Source organism: Ricinus communis, chromosome 5 (genome assembly GCF_019578655.1).
Source record: "Ricinus communis isolate WT05 ecotype wild-type chromosome 5, ASM1957865v1, whole genome shotgun sequence".
In the NCBI taxonomy this organism is placed as follows: domain Eukaryota; kingdom Viridiplantae; phylum Streptophyta; class Magnoliopsida; order Malpighiales; family Euphorbiaceae; genus Ricinus; species Ricinus communis.
The window spans coordinates 19059110-19076966 of record NC_063260.1 but is presented as its reverse complement, the minus strand read 5'-3'; the positions used below and the strand labels follow the sequence as shown (position 1 = coordinate 19076966).

At 29.0% G+C, this 17857-nt stretch overlaps 1 long non-coding RNA gene across 6 annotated transcripts; it reads left to right on the top strand.

Annotated features, from left to right (window-relative positions):
* Positions 1-757: 757 nt before the first annotated feature.
* LOC125370121 lies at positions 758-12183 on the top strand. 6 transcript variants are annotated; one of them, XR_007215998.1, is made up of 5 exons: positions 758-1171; positions 2533-2616; positions 6520-6636; positions 6877-6960; positions 10937-12183. It is a non-coding gene; the product is annotated as an uncharacterized LOC125370121 (long non-coding RNA). The 6 variants fall into 6 exon arrangements; XR_007216001.1 differs by lacking the exon at positions 758-1171 and adding an exon at positions 1872-1923; XR_007215997.1 differs by lacking the exon at positions 758-1171 and having other exon boundaries at positions 2421-2616.
* Positions 12184-17857: the final 5674 nt, after the last annotated feature.

Sequence of the window (17857 nt, the reverse complement as noted above, 5' to 3'; positions counted from 1 at the left end):
GGTTGGAGCTTGAAGAACATGAGGTTTACGTCGGCACAAGTTAAGTTGAAGAACTGATGATTAGTTAGAAGCCGATACTTGAAAAGTTAAGTTATTTATTCTTTAGCTAAATATAACTTTTTAATTTCCTTATTATGTTCACTATCTCAATATCTATTTCTAAGGTTAGTAGCTCTACCTAATCTCTTAATAATTTCATGATAGGGTTAGTAGCTAATCTTTAATTTTATTAAGTTGCATGGTGGAGTCAATCCAAAAGTCATGTTGGGTTTTTTTAATATTTTTGTTTGAATAACTTCTTTTGTTTGATGTTTGAACTGAATTGTTTGTAATATAGTGTGATGATTGTTAATTAGAAATAGAAAATTTATAAACTCTAATTTGTTAAAATGTTATGTGCTTGAAGGTTGGAGCTCGAAGAACATAAGGTTTAAGTTGAAAATCTTATGATCAGTTAGAAGCTGATACTTAAAAGGTTAGGTTCTTTATTCTTTAGCTAAATATGACTTTTTAATTTTCTTATTTTGTTTACTATTTCAATTTTTATTTCAAAGGTTAGTACCTCTACCTCGTCTTTAAATAATTCCATGATAGGGTTAGTAGCTAATTTTTTATTTTATTAAGTTACATGGTGGTGTTCCTTCAAAAGTCATGTTGGGTTATTTTACTTCTTTTGTTTGCTAATTAGAAATAGAAAATTTATAAACTCTAATTTATGAAAATTGGCATGCGCTTGAAGGTTGGAGCTCGAAGAACATAAGGTTTGCTTCGGCACAAGTTAAGTTGAAAAACTTATGATCAGTTACAAGCTGATACTTGAAAGGTTAAGTTCTTTATTCTTTAGCTAAATATGACTTTTTAATTTTCTTATTTTGTTTACTATTTCAATATCTATTTCCAAGGTTAATACCTCTACCTCGTCTTTAGATAATTTCATGATAGGGTTAGTAGCTAATTTTTAATTTTATTAAGTTGAATGGTGGTGTTCCTTCAAAAGTCATGTTGGGTTATTTTACTTCTTTTGTTTGCTAATTAGAAATAGAAAATTTATAAACTCTAATTTTTGAAAAATGGCATACGCTTGAAGGTTGGAAATCGAAGAACATAAGGTTTGCGTCGGCACAAGTTAAGTTGAAAAACTTATGATCAGTTAGAAGCTGATACTTGAAAGGTTAAGTTCTTTATTCTTTAGCTAAATATGACTTTTTGATTTTCTTATTTTGTTTACTATTTCAATATCTATTTCTAAGATTAGTACCTCTACCTCGTCTTTAAATAATTCCATGATAGGCTCAGTAGCTAATTTTTAATTTTATTAAGTTGCATGCTAGTGTTCCTTCAAAAGTCATGTTCGGTTATTTTCCTTCTTTTGTTTGCTAATTAGAAATTGAAAATTTATAAACTCTAATTTTTGAAAAATGGCATGCGCTTGAAGGTTGGAGCTGGAAGAAGATGAGGTTTACGTCGGCACAAGTTAAGTTGAAGAACTGATGATTAGTTAGAAGCTGATACTTGAAAAGTTAAGTTATTTATTCTTTAGCTAAATATAACTTTTTAATTTCCTTTTTATGTTCACTATCTCAATATCTATTTCTAAAGTTAGTAGCTCAACCTAAGCTCTTAATAATTTCATGATAGGGTTAGTAGCTAATCTTTAATTTTATTAAGTTGCATGGTGGAGTCACTCCAAAAGTCATGTTGGGCTTTTTTAATATTTTTGTTTGAATAACTTCTTTTGTTTGATGTATGAATTGAATTTTTGTAATTTAGTGTGATGATTGTTAATTAGAAATAGAAAGTTTATAAACTCTAATTTGTTAAAATGTTATGTGCTTGAAGGTTGGAGCTCGAAGAACATAGGGTTTGCGTCGGCACAAGTTAAGTTGAAAAACTTATGATCAGTTAGAAGCTGATACTTGAAAGGTTAAATTCTTTATTCTTTAACTAAATATGACTTTTTAATTTTCTTATTTTGTTTACTATTTCAATTTTTATTTCAAAGGTTAGTACCTCTACCTCGTCTTTAAATAATTCCATGATAGGGTTAGTAGCTAATTTTTAATTTTATTAAGTTGCATGGTGGTGTTCCTTCAAAAGTCATGTTGGGTTATTTTACTTCTTTTGTTTGCTAATTAGAAATAGAAAATTTATAAACTCTAATTTTTGAAAAATGGCATACGCTTGAAGGTTGGAAATCGAAGAACATAAGGTTTGCGTCGGCACAAGTTAAGTTGAAAACTTATGATCGCTAGAAGCGATACTTGAAAGGTTAAGTTCTTTATTCTTTAGCTAAATATGACTTTTTGATTTTCTTATTTTGTTTACTATTTCAATATCTATTTCTAAGATTAGTACCTCTACCTCGTCTTTAAATAATTCCATGATAGGCTCAGTAGCTAATTTTTAATTTTATTAAGTTGCATGCTAGTGTTCCTTCAAAAGTCATGTTCGGTTATTTTCCTTCTATTGTTTGCTAATTAGAAATTGAAAATTTATAAACTCTAATTTCTGAAAAATGGCATGCGCTTGAAGGTTGGAGCTTGAAGAACATGAGGTTTACGTCGGCACAAGTTAAGTTGAAGAACTGATGATTAGTTAGAAGCCGATACTTGAAAAGTTAAGTTATTTATTCTTTAGCTAAATATAACTTTTTAATTTCATTATTATGTTCACTATCTCAATATCTATTTCTATGGTTAGTAGCTCTACCTAATCTCTTAATAATTTCATGATAGGGTTAGTAGCTAATCTTTAATTTTATTAAGTTGCATGGTGGAGTCAATCCAAAAGTCATGTTGGGTTTTTTTAATATTTTTGTTTGAATAACTTCTTTTGTTTGATGTTTGAACTGAATTGTTTGTAATATAGTGTGATGATTGTTAATTACAAATAGAAAATTTATAAACTCTAATTTGTTAAAATGTTATGTGCTTGAAAGTTGGAGCTCGAAGAACATAAGGTTTGCGTCGGCACAGGTTAAGTTGAAAATCTTATGATCAGTTAGAAGCTGATACTTAAAAGGTTAGGTTCTTTATTCTTTAGCTAAATATGAATTTTTAATTTTCTTATTTTGTTTACTATTTCAATTTTTATTTCAAAGGTTAGTACCTCTACCTCGTTTTTAAATAATTCGATGATAGGGTTAGTAGCTAATTTTTTATTTTATTAAGTTACATGGTGGTGTTCTTTCAAAAGTCATATTGGGTTATTTTACTTCTTTTGTTTGCTAATTAGAAATAGAAAATTTATAAACTCTAATTTATGAAAATTGGCATGCGCTTGAACGTTGGAGCTCGAAGAACATAAGGTTTGCTTCGGCACAAGTTAAGTTGAAAACTTATGATCGCCATGTCGATACTTGAAAGGTTAAGTTCTTTATTCTTTAGCTAAATATGACTTTTTAATTTTCTTATTTTGTTTACTATTTCAATATATATTTCCAAGGTTAATACCTCTACCTCGTCTTTAGATAATTTCATGATAGGGTTAGTAGCTAATTTTTAATTTTATTAAGTTGAATGGTGGTGTTCCTTCAAAAGTCATGTTGGGTTATTTTACTTCTTTTGTTTGCTAATTAGAAATAGAAAATTTATAAACTCTAATTTTTGAAAAATGGCATACGCTTGAAGGTTGGAAATCGAAGAACATAAGGTTTGCGTCGGCACAAGTTAAGTTGAAAAACTTATGATCAGTTAGAAGCTGATACTTGAAAGGTTAAGTTCTTTATTCTTTAGCTAAATATGACTTTTTGATTTTCTTATTTTGTTTACTATTTCAATATCTATTTCTAAGATTAGTACCTCTACCTCGTCTTTAAATAATTCCATGATAGGCTCAGTAGCTAATTTTTAATTTTATTAAGTTGCATGCTAGTGTTCCTTCAAAAGTCATGTTCGGTTATTTTCCTTCTTTTGTTTGCTAATTAGAAATTGAAAATTTATAAACTCTAATTTTTGGAAAATGGCATGCGCTTGAAGGTTGGAGCTCGGAAGAACATGAGGTTTACGAAGTTAAGTTGAAGAACTGATGATTAGTTAGAAGCCGATACTTGAAAAGTTAAGTTATTTATTCTTTAGCTAAATATAACTTTTAATTTCCTTTTATGTTCACTATCTCAATATCTATTTCTAAAGTTAGTAGCTCAACCTAAGCTCTTAATAATTTCATGATAGGGTTAGTAGCTAATCTTTAATTTTATTAAGTTGCATGGTGGAGTCACTCCAAAAGTCATGTTGGGCTTTTTAATATTTTGTTTGAATAACTTCTTTTGTTTGATGTATGAATTGAATTTTGTAATTTAGTGTGATGATTGTTAATTAGAAATAGAAAGTTTATAAACTCTAATTTGTTAAAATGTTATGTGCTTGAAGGTTGGAGCTCGAAGAACATAGGGTTGCGTTAAGTTGAAAACTTATGATCAGTTAGAAGTCGATACTTGAAAGGTTAAATTCTTTATTCTTTAACTAAATATGACTTTTAATTTTCTTATTTTATTTATTATTTGAATTTCTATTTCAAGGTTAGTACCTCTACCTCGTCTTTAAATAATTCCATGATAGGGTTAGTAGCTAATTTTTAATTTTATTAAGTTGCATGGTGGTGTTCCTTCAAAAGTCTTGTTGGGTTATTTTACTTCTTTTGTTTGCTAATTAGAAATAGAAAATTTATAAACTCTAATTTTTGAAAAATGGCATAAGGTTGGAAATCAAGAACATAAGGTTTGTTGTTGAAAACTTATGATCGCTGTCGATACTTGAAAGGTTAAGTTCTTTATTCTTTAGCTAAATATGACTTTTGATTTTCTTATTTTGTTTACTATTTCAATATCTATTTCTAAGATTAGTACCTCTACCGTCTTTAAATAATTCCATGATAGGCTCAGTAGCTAATTTTTAATTTTATTAAGTTGCATGCTAGTGTTCCTTCAAAAGTCATGTTCGGTTATTTTCCTTCTTTTGTTTGCTAATTAGAAATTGAAAATTTATAAACTCTAATTTTTGAAAAATGGCATGCGCTTGAAGGTTGGAGCTGGAAGAATATGAGGTTTACGCAAGTTAAGTTGAAGAACCGATGATTAGTTAGAAGCCGATACTTGAAAAGTTAAGTTATTTATTCTTTAGCTAAATATAACTTTTTAATTTCCTTATTATGTTCACTATCTCAATATCTATTTCTAAAGTTAGTAGCTCAACCTAAGCTCTTAATAATTTCATGATAGGGTTAGTAGCTAATCTTTAATTTTATTAAGTTGCATGGTGGAGTCACTCCAAAAGTCATGTTGGGCTTTTTTAATATTTTTGTTTGAATAACTTCTTTTGTTTGATGTATGAATTGAATTTTTGTAATTTAGTGTGATGATTGTTAATTAGAAATAGAAAGTTTATAAACTCTAATTTGTTAAAATGTTATGTGCTTGAAGGTTGGAGCTCGAAGAACATAGGGTTTGCGTCGGCACAAGTTAAGTTGAAAAACTTATGATCAGTTAGAAGCTGATACTTGAAAGGTTAAATTCTTTATTCTTTAACTAAATATGACTTTTCAATTTTCTTATTTTATTTATTATTTGAATTTCTATTTCTAAGGTTAGTACCTCTACCTCGTCTTTAAATAATTCCATGATAGGGTTAGTAGCTAATTTTTAATTTTATTAAGTTGCATGGTGGTGTTCCTTCAAAAGTCTTGTTGGGTTATTTTACTTCTTTTGTTTGGTAATTAGAAATAGAAAATCTATAAACTCTAATTTTTGAAAAATGGCATGAGCTTAAAGGTTGGAGCTCGAAGAACAAAAGGTTTGTGTCGGCACAAGTTAAGTTGAAGAACTGATGATTAGTTAGAAGCTGATACTTGAAAAGTTAAGTTATTTATTCTTTAGCTAAATATAACTTTTTAATTTCCTTATTATGTTCACTATCTTAATATCTTTTTCTAAGGTTAGTAGCTCTACCTCATCTCTAAATAATTTCATGATAGGGTTAGTAGCTAATCTTTAATGTTATTAAGTTGCATGATGGAGTCACTCCAAAAGTATTGTTGGGTTTTTTTAATATTTTTGTTTGAATAACTTCTTTTGTTTGATGTTTTAATTGAATTTTTATAATATAGTGTGATGATTGTTAATTAGAAATAGAAATTTTATAAACTCTAATTTGTTAAAATGTTATGTGCTTGAAGGTTGGAGCTCGAAGAACATACGGTTTGCGTCGGGATAAGTTAAGTTGAAAAACTTATGATCAGTTAGAAGCTGATACTTGAAAGGTTAAGTTCTTTATTCTTTAGCTAAATATGACTTTTTAATTTTCTTATTTTGTTTACTATTTCAATATCTATTTCTAAGATTAGTACCTCTACCTCGTCTTTAAATAATTCCATGATAGGCTTAGTAGCTAATTTTTAATTTTATTAAGTTGCATGCTAGTGTTCCTTAAAAAGTCATGTTCGGTTATTTTACTTCTTATGTTTGCTAATTAGAAATAGAAAATTTATAAACTCTAATTTGTGGAAAATGGCATTCGCTTGAAGGTTGGAGCTCGAAGAACATAAGGTTTGCGTCGGCACAAGTTAAGTTGAAGAACTGATGATTAGTTAGAAGCTGACACTTGAAAAGTTATGTTCACTATCTCAATATCTATTTCTAAGGTTAGTAGCTCTACCTAATCTCTAAATAATTTCATGATAGGGTTAGTAGCTAATCTTTAATTTTATTAGGTTGCATGGTGGAGTCAATCCAAAAGTCATGTTGGGTTTTTTTAATATTTTTGTTTGAATAACTTCTTTTGTTTGATGTTTGAACTGAATTGTTTGTAATAGTGTGATTATTGTTAATTAGAAATAGAAAATTTATAAACTCTAATTTGTTAAAATGTTATGTGCTTGAAGGTTGGAGCTCGAAGAACATAAGGTTTGCGTCGGCACAAGTTAAGTTGAAAATCTTATAATCAGTTAGAAGCTGATACTTAAAAGGTTAGGTTCTTTATTCTTTAGCTAAATATCACTTTTTAATTTTCTTATTTTGTTTACTATTTTAATTTTTATTTAAAAGGTTAGTACCTCTACCTCGTCTTTAAATAATTCCATGATAGGGTTAGTAGCTAATTTTTTATTTTATTAAGTTACATGGTGGTGTTCCTTCAAAACTCATGTTGGGTTATTTTACTTCTTTTGTTTGCTAATTAGAAATAGAAAATTTATAAACTCTAATTTATGAAAATTGGCATGCGCTTGAAGGTTGGAGCTCGAAGAACATAAGGTTTGCTTCGGCACAAGTTAAGTTGAAAAACTTATGATCAGTTACAAGCTGATACTTGAAAGGTTAAGTTCTTTATTCTTTAGCTAAATATGACTTTTTAATTTTCTTATTTTGTTTACTATTTCAATATCTATTTCCAAGGTTAATACCTCTACCTCGTCTTTAAATAATTTCATGATAGGGTTAGTAGCTAATTTTTAATTTTATTAAGTTGAATGGTGGTGTTCCTCCAAAAGTCATGTTGGGTTATTTTAATTCTTTTGTTTGCTAATTAGAAATAGAAAATTTATAAACTCTAATTTTTGAAAAATGGCATACGCTTGAAGGTTGGAAATCGAAGAACATAAGGTTTGCGTCGGCACAAGTTAAGTTGAAAAACTTATGATCAGTTAGAAGCTGATACTTGAAAGGTTAAGTTCTTTATTCTTTAGCTAAATATGACTTTTTGATTTTCTTATTTTGTTTACTATTTCAATATCTATTTCTAAGATTAGTACCTCTACCTCGTCTTTAAATAATTCCATGATAGGCTTAGTAGCTAATTTTTAATTTTATTAAGTTGCATGGTGGAGTCACTCCAAAAGTCATGTTGGGTTTTTTTAATATTTTTGTTTGAATAACTTCTTTTGTTTGATGTTTGAATTGAATTTTTGTAATTTAGGGTGAAGATTGTTAATTAGAAATAGAAATTTTATAAACTCTAATTTGTTAAAATGTTATGTGCTTGAATGTTGGAGCTCGAAGAACATAAGGTTTGCGTCGGCACAAGTTAAGTTGAAAAACTTATGATCAGTTAGAAGCTAATACTTGAAAGGTTAAGTTCTTTATTCTTTAGATAAAGATGACTTTTTAATTTTCTTATTTTGTTTACTATTTCGGTTTATATTTCTAAGGTTAGTACCTCTACCTCGTCTTTAAATAATTCCATTATAGGGTTAGTAGCTAATTTTTAATTTTATTAAGTTGCATGGTGGTGATCCTTCAAAAGTCTTGTTGGGTTATTTTACTTCTTTTGTTTGGTAATTAGAAATAGAAAATCTATAAACTCTAATTTCTGAAAAATGGCATGAGCTTGAAGGTTGGAGCTCGAAGAACATAAGGTTTGCGTCGGCACAAGTTAAGTTGAAGAACTGATTATTAGTTAGAAGCTGATACTTGAAAATTTAAGTTATTTATTCTTTAGCTAAATATAACTTTTTAATTTCCTTATTATGTTCACTATCTCAATATCTATTTCTAAGGTTAGTAGCTCTACCTAATCTCTTAATAATTTCATGATAGGGTTAGTAGCTAATCTTTAATTTTATTAAGTTGCATGGTGGAGTCACTCCAAAAGTCATGTTGGGTTTTTTTAATATTTTTGTTTGAATAACTTCTTTTGTTTGATGTATGAATTGAATTTTTGTAATTTAGTGTGATGATTGTTAATTAGAAATCGAAAGTTTATAAAGTCTAATTTGTTAAAATGTTATGTGCTTGAAGGTTGAAGCTCGGAGAACATAGAGTTTGCGTCGGCACAAGTTAAGTTGAAAAACTTATGATCAGTTAGAAGCTGATACTTGAAAGGTTAAATTCTTTATTCTTTAACTAAATATGACTTTTTAATTTTCTTATTTTGTTTACTATTTGAATTTCTATTTCTAAGGTTAGTACCTCTACCTCGTCTTTAAATAATTCCATGATAGGGTTAGTAGCTAATTTTTAATTTTATTAAGTTACATGGTGGTGATCCTTCAAAAGTCTTGTTGGGTTATTTTACTTCTTTTGTTTGGTAATTAGAAATAGAGAATCTATAAACTTTAATTTTTGAAAAATGGCATGAGCTTGAAGGTTGGAGCTCGAAGAACATAAGGTTTGCGTCGGCACAAGTTAAGTTGAAGAACTGATTATTAGTTAGAAGCTGATACTTGAAAGGTTAAGTTATTTATTCTTTAGCTAAATATGACTTTTTGATTTTCTTATTTTGTTTACTATTTCAATATCTATTTCTAAGATTAGTACCTCTACCTCGTCTTTAAATAATTCCATGATAGGCTTAGTAGCTAATTTTTAATTTTATTAAGTTGCATGCTAGTGTTCCTTCAAAAGTCATGTTCGGTTATTTTACTTCTTTTGTTTGCTAATTAGAAATTGAAAATTTATAAACTCTAATTTCTGAAAAATGGCTTGCGCTTGAAGGTTGGAGCTCGAACAACATGAGGTTTCCATCGGCACAAGTTAAGTTGAAGAACTGATGATTAGTTAGAAGCTGATACTTGAAAAGTTAAGTTATTTATTCTTTAGCTAAATATAACATTTTAATTTCCTTGTTATGTTCACTATCTCAATATCTATTTCTAAGGTTAGTAGCTCTACCTAATCTCTTAATAATTTCATGATAGGGATAGTAGCTAATATTTAATTTTATTAAGTTGTATGGTGGAGTCACTCCAAAAGTCATGTTGGGTTTTTTTAATACTTTTGTCTGAATAACTTCTTTTGTTTGGTGTTTGAATTGAATTTTTGTAATTTAGTGTGATGATTGTTAATTAGAAATAGAAACTTTATAAACTCTAATTTGTTAAAATGTTATGTGCTTGAAAGTTGGAGCTCGAAGAACATAAGGTTTGCGTCGGCACAAGTTAAGTTGAAAAACTTATGATCAGTTAGAAGCTGATACTTGAAAGGTTAAGTTCTTTATTCTTTAGATAAAGATGACTTTTTAATTTTCTTATTTTGTTTACTATTTCAATTTCTATTTCTAAGCTTAGTACCTCTACCTCGTCTTTAAATAATTCCATTATAGGGTTAGTAGCTAATTTTTAATTTTATTAAGTTGCATGGTGGTGTTCCTTCAAAAGTCATGTTGGGTTATTTTACTTCTTTTGTTTGCTAATTAGAAATAGAAAATTTATAAACTGTAATTTGTGGAAAATGGCATTTGCTTGAAGGTTGGAGCTCGAAGAACATAAGGTTTACGTCGGCACAAGTTAAGTTGAAGAACTGATTATTAGTTAGAATCTGACACTTGAGAAGTTAAGTTATTTATTCTTTAACTAAATATAACTTTTTAATTTCCTTATTATGTTTATTATCTCAATATCTATTTCTAAGGTTAGTAGCTCTACCTAATCTCTAAATAATTTCATGATAGGGTTAGTAGCTAATCTTTAATTTTATTAAGTTGCATGGTGGATTCACTCCAAAAGTCATGTTGAGTTTTTTTAATATTTTTGTTTGAATAACTTCTTTTGTTTGATGTTTGAATTGAATTTTTGTAATTTAGTGTGATGATTGTTAATTAGAAATAGAAAATTTGTAAACTCTAATTTGTTAAAATGTTATGTGCTTGAAGGTTGGAGCTCGAAGAACATAGGGTTTGCGTCGGCACAAGTTAAGTTGAAAAACTTATAATCAGTTAGAAGCTGATACTTAAAAGGTTAAATTCTTTATTCTTTAGCTAAATATTTCTATGTCACTACTTCTACCTAATCTCTACCAAACATTACTTTTGAAGTAACTCCACCATGCAACTTAATAAAATTAAAGATTAGCTACTAACCCTATCATGAAATTATTTAGAGTTGAGGTAGAGGTACGGACCTAGGAAATAGAAATTGGTACAGTGAACAAAATATAGTTTGATGATTGTTAATTAGAAATATAAAATTTATTAAACTCTAATTTATTAAAAATGGTATGTGCTTGAAGATTGGAGCTCGAAGAACATAAGATTTGCCTCGGCACATGTTAAGTTGAAGAACTGATCATCAGTTAGAAACCGATACTTGAAAAGCTAAGTTGTCTATTCTTGAGCTAAACATAACTTTTTTTATTTTCTTGTTTTGTTAACTTTCTCATTTTCTATTTCTATGTTAGCACTTCTACCTCATCTCTACCAAACATTACGTTTGAAGTAACTCCACCATGGAACTTAATAAAATTAAAGATTAGCTACTAACCGTATCATGAAATTATTTAGAGTTGAGGTAGAGGTACGTACTAGGAAATAGAAATTGAGACAGTGAACAAAATATAGTTTGATGATTGTTAATTAGAAATAGAAAATTTATAAACTCTAATTTGTATATTTGTGACTAGATAACCCGGAGTCATTAAGTGCGGCGGATGGAGGTTAGCTCTAGAGCGTCTTACTGTGAGTAGTATATTAGACATATGTATGTATATGCTTTTTCTCCTCTCTCCTTTGCAATATGCATGCGTTTTAATGCGAATGAGAATGACCAAACTTAGTGATTAAGATGATATGCCCGCAGGCATTATGTGAAAAAGTAGATTTTAACTGCATAACTAGATTGAGTTAGAACGTCCTAGACGATGGGGTAATCATCGGACATAAGCGCATATGCTTGACACGTGATATTAGGCTTAGAGTGCTTTGTTATTGTTATTTTGATCAGTATTGCTAGGTGTTTATTGATGTTGATGTGATTGTCTGTGTTTGCATCTTTATTATGATCTCAATCACCGTCAGAAAGAAATGCCGCCACTATCCAAATAGACTGATTGGGTTAGTAGCTAATACTTAATTTTGTTAAGTTGCATGGGGGAGTTACTTCATAGTTCTTGTTGGGTTATTTTAGTTTTTTTGTCTGAATTACTTTTTTTGTTTGATGTTTGAATTGCATTGTTTCTAATATTGTCTGATGATTGTTTAATTAGAAATATAAATTTTATTAAACTCTAATTTATTAAAAATGGTATGTGCTTGAAGATTGGAGCTCGAAGAACATAAGATTTGCCTCGGCACATGTTAAGTTGAAGAACTGATCATCAGTTAGAAGCCGATACTTGAAAAGCTAAGTTGTCTATTCTTGAGCTAAATTTAACTTTTTTTTATTTTCTAATTTTGTTAACTTTCTCAATTTCTGTTTCTATTTTAGTACTTCAACCTCATCTCTACCAAACATTACTTTTGAAGTAACTCCACCATGCAACTTAATAAAATTAAAGATTAGCTACTTTTGAAGTAACTCCACCATGCAACTTAATAAAATTAAAGATTAGCTACTTTTGAAGTAACTCCACCATGCAACTTAATAAAATTAAAGATTAGCTACTAAGCCTATCATGAAATTATTTAGAGTTGAGGTAGAGGTACGGACCGAGGAAATAGAAATTGGGACAGTGAACAAAATATAGTTTGATGATTGTTAATTAGAAATATAAAATTTGTTAAACTCTAATTTGTTAAAACTGGTATGTGCTTGAAGATTGGAGCTCGAAGAACATAAGATTTGCCTCGGCACATGTTAAGTTGAAGAATTGATCATCAGTTAGAAGCCGATACTTGAAAAGCTAAGTTGCCTATTCTTCAGCTAAATATAACTTTTTTTATTTTCTTATTTTGTTAACTATCTCAATTTCATTTCTATGTCAGTACTTCTACCTAATCTCTACCAAACATTACTTTTGAAGTAACTCCACCATGCAACTTAATAAGATTAAAGATTAGCTACTAACCCTATCATGAAATTATTTAGAGTTGAGGTATAGGTACGGACCTAGGAAATAGAAATTGGGACAGTGAACAAAATATAGTTTGATGATTGTTAATTAGAAATATAAAATTTGTTAAACTCTAATTTGTTAAAAATGGTATGTGCTTGAAGATTGGAGCTCGAAGAACATAAGATTTGCCTCGGCACATGTTAAGTTGAAGAACTGAGCATCAGTTAGAAGCCGATACTTGAGAAGCTAAGTTGTCTATTCTTGAGCTAAATATAACTTTTTCTATTTTCATATTTTGTTAACTTTCTCAATCTCTATTTCTATGTTAGTACTTCTACCTCATCTCTACCAAACATTACTTTTGAAGTAACTCCACCATGCAACTTAATAAAATTAAAGATTAGCTACTAACCCTATCATGAAATTATTTAGAGTTGAGGTAGAGGTACGGATCCAGGAAATAGAAATTAAGACAGTGAACAAAATATAGTTTGATGATTGTTAATTAGAAATAGAAAATTTATAAACTCTAATTTGTATATTTGTGACTAGGTAACCCGGAGTCATTAAGTGCGCCGGATGGAGGTTAGCTCTGGAGCGTCTTACTGTGAGTGGTATATTACACATATATGTATGTATATGCTTTTTCTCCTCTCTCCTTTGCAATATGCATGCGTTTAAATGCGAATGAGAATGACCAAACTTAGTGATTAAGATGATATGCCCGCAGGCATTATGTGAAAAAGTAGATTTTAACTGCATAACTAGATTGAGTTAGAACCTCGTAGGCGATGGGGTAATCATCGGACATAGGCGCATATGCTTGACAAGTGATATTAGGCTTAAAGTGCTTTGTTATTGTTATTTTGATCAGTATTGCTAGGTGTTTATTGATGTTGATGTGATTGTCTGTGTTTGCATCTTTATTATGATCTCAATCAGCCGTCAGAAAGAAATGCCGCCACTATCCAAATAGACCGATTGGCTTAGTAGCTAATACTTAATTTTGTTAAGTTGCATGGCGGAGTTACTTCATAGTTCTTGCTGGGTTATTTTAGTTTTTTTGTCTGAATTATTTTTTTTGTTTGACGTTTGAATTTCATTGTCTCTAATATTGTCTGATGATTGTTTAATTAGAAATATAAAATTTATTAAACTCTAATTTGTTAAAAGTGGTATGTGCTTGAAGATTGGAGCTCGAAGAACATAAGATTTGTCTCGGCACATGTTAAGTTGATGAACTGATCATCAGTTAGAAGCTGATACTTGAAAAGCTAAGTTGCCTATTCTTCAGCTAAATATAACTTTTTTTTCTCTTATTTTGTTAACTATCTCAATTTCAATTTCTATGTCAGTACTTCTACCTAATCTCTACCAAACATTACTTTTGAAGTAACTCCACCATGCAACTTAATAAAATTAAAGATTAGCTACTAACCCTATCATGAAATTATTTAGAGTTGAGGTAGAGGTACGGACCTAGGAAATAGAAATTGGGACAGTGAACAAAATATAGTTTGATGATTGTTAATTAGAAATATAAAATTTGTTAAACTCTAATTTGTTAAAAATGGTATGTGCTTGAAGATTGGAGCTCGAAGAACATAAGATTTGCCTCGGCACATGTTAAGATTTGCCTCGAAGAACATAAGATTTGCCTCGGCACATGTTAAGATTGTAGCTAATCTTTAATTTTATTAAGTTGCATGGTGGAGTCACTCCAAAAGTCATGTTGGATTTTTTTAATATTTTATTTTAATAACCTTTTTTGTTTGATATTTGAATTGAATTGTTTGAAATATAGTGTGATGATTGTTAATTAGAAATGAAAAATTTATAAACTCAAAGTTGTGAAGGTTGGAGCTTGAAGAACATAAAGTTTGCGTCGGCACAAGTTAAGTTGAAAAACTTATGATGAGTTAGAAGCTGATACTTGAAAGGTTAGGTTGTTTATTCTTTAGCTAAATATGACTTTTTAATTTTCTTATTTTGTTTAATATTTCAATATCTATTTCTAAGGTTAGTACCTCTACCTCGTCTTTAAATAATTCCATGATAGGGTTAGTAGCTAATTTTTAATTTTATTAAGTTGCATTGTGGTGTTCCTTCAAAAGTCATGTTGAATTACTTTACTTCATTTGTTTGCTAATTAGAAATAGAAAATTTATAAACTCTAATTTGTGAAAAATGGCATGCGCTGGAAGGTTGGAGCTGGAATAGCATAAGGTTTGCGTCGGCACAAGTTAAGTTAAAGAACTTATGATTAGTTAGAATCTGATACTTAAAAAGTTAAGTTATTTATTCTTTAGCTAAATATAACTTTTTAATTTCCTTATTATGTTCACTATCTAAATTTCTATTTCTAAGGTTAGTAGCTCTACCTCATCTCTAAATAATTTCATGATAGGGTTAGTAGCTAATCTTTAATTTTATTAAGTTGCATGGTGAAGTCAATCCAAAAGTCATGTTGGGTTTTTTTAATATTTTTGTTTGAATAACTTCTTTTGTTTGATGTTTGAATTGAATTTTTGTAATTTAGTGTGATGATTGTTAATTAGAAATAGAAAATTTCTAAACTCTAATTTGTTAAAATGTTATGTGCTTGGAGCTCGAAGAACATAGGGTTTGCGTCGGCACAAGTTAAGTTGAAAAACTTAAGATCAGTTAGAAGCTGATACTTGAAAGGTTAAGTTCTTTATTCTTTTGCTAAATATGACTTTTTAATTTTCTTGTTTTGTTTACTATTTCAATTTCTATTTCTAAGTTTAGTACCTCTACCTCGTCTTTAAATAATTCCATGATAGGGTTAGTAGCTAATTTTTAATTTTATTAAGTTGCATGGTGGTGTTCCTTCAAAAGTCATGTTGAGTTACTTTGCTTGTTTTGTTTGTTAATTAGAAATAGAAAATCTATAAACTCTAATTTTTGAAAAATGGCATGTGATTGAAGGTTGGAGCTCGAAGAACATAAGGTTTGCGTCGGCACAAATTAAGTTGAAGAACTGATGATTAGTTAGAAGCTGATACTTGAAAAGTTAAGTTATTTATTTTTTATCTAAATATAACTTTTTAATTTCCTTATTATGTTCACTATCTCAATATCTATTTCTAAGGTTAGTAGCTCTACCTAATCTCTAAATAATTTCATGATAGGGTTTGTAGCTAATCTTTAATTTTATTAAGTTGCATGGTGGAGTCACTCCAAAAGTCATGTTGGATTTTTTTAATATTTTTATTTTAATAACCTTTTTTGTTTGATATTTGAATTGAATTGTTTGAAATATAGTGTGATGATTGTTAATTAGAAATGAAAAATTTATAAACTCAAAGTTGTGAAGTTTGGAGCTTGAAGAACATAAAGTTTGCGTCGGCACAAGTTAAGTTGAAAAACTTATGATAAGTTAGAAGCTGATACTTGAAAGGTTAGTTTGTTTATTCTTTAGCTAAATATGACTTTTTAATTTTCTTATTTTGTTTAATATTTCAATATCTATTTCTAAGGTTAGTACCTCTACCTCGTCTTTAAATAATTCCATGATAGGGTTAGTAGCTAATTTTTAATTTTATTAAGTTGCATTGTGGTGTTCCTTCAAAAGTCATGTTGAATTACTTTACTTCTTTTGTTTGCTAATTAGAAATAGAAAATTTATAAACTCTAATTTGTGAAAAATGGCATGCGCTTGAAGGTTGGAGCTGGAATAGCATAAGGTTTGCGTCGGCACAAGTTAAGTTAAAGAACTGATGATTAGTTAGAATCTGATACTTAAAAAGTTAAGTTATTTATTCTTTAGCTAAATATAACTTTTTAATTTCCTTATTATGTTCACTATCTCAATATCTATTTCTAAGGTTAGTAGCTCTACCTAATCTCTAAATAATTTCATGATAGGGTTTGTAGCTAATTTTTAATTTTATTAAGTTGCATGGTGTAGTCACTCCAAAAGTCATGTTGCGTTTTTTTTAATATTTTTGTTTGAATAACTTGTTTTGTTTAATGTTTGAATTGAATTTTTGTAATTTAGTGTGATGATTGTTTATTCTTTATCTAAATATGACTTTTTAATTTTCTTATTTTGTTTACTATTTCAATTTTTATTTCAAAGGTTAGTACCTCTACCTCGTCTTTAAATAATTCCATGATAGGGTTAGTAGCTAATTTTTTATTTTATTAAGTTGCATGGTGGTGTTCCTTCAAAAGTCATGTTGGGTTATTTTACTTCTTTTGTTTGCTAATCAGAAATAGAAAATTTATAAACTCTAATTTGAGAAAATTGGCATGCGCTTGAAGGTTGGAGCTCGAAGAACATAAGGTTTGCTGCGGCACAAGTTAAGTTGAAAAACTTATGATCAGTTACAAGCTGATACTTGAAAGGTTAAGTTCTTTATTCTTTAGCTAAATATGACTTTTTAATTTTCTTATTTTGTTTACTATTTTAATTTCTATTTCCAAGGTTAATACCTCTACCTCGTCTTCAAATAATTTCATGATAGGGTTAGTAGCTAATCTTTAATTTTATTAAGTTGAATGGCGGTGTTCCTTCAAAAGTCATGTTGGGTTATTTTACTTCTATTGTTTGCTAATTAGAAATAGAAAATTTATAAACTCTAATTTTTGAAAAATGGCATGCGCTTGAAGGTTGGAAATCGAAGAACATAAGGTTTGCGTCGACACAAGTTAAGTTGAAAAACTTATGATCAGTTAGAAGCTGATACTTGAAAGGTTAAGTTCTTTATTCTTTAGCTAAATATGACTTTTTGATTTTCTTATTTTGTTTACTATTTCAATATCTATTTCTAAGATTAGTACCTCTACCTCGTCTTTAAATAATTCCATGATAGGCTTAGTTGCTAATTTTTAATTTAATTGAGTTGCATGGTAGTGTTCCTTCAAAAGTCATGTTCGGTTATTTTACTTCTTTTGTTTGCTAATTAGAAATAGAAAATTTATAAACTCTAATTTCTGAAAAATGGCATGCGCTTGAAGGTTGGAGGTCGAAGAACATGAGGTTTACGTCGGCACAAGTTAAGTTAAAGAACTGATGATGAGTTAGAAGCTGATACTTGAAAAGTTAAGTTATTTATTCCTTAGCTAAATATAACTTTTTAATTTCCTTATTATGTTCACTATCTCAATTTCTATTTCTAAGGTTAGTAGCTCTAC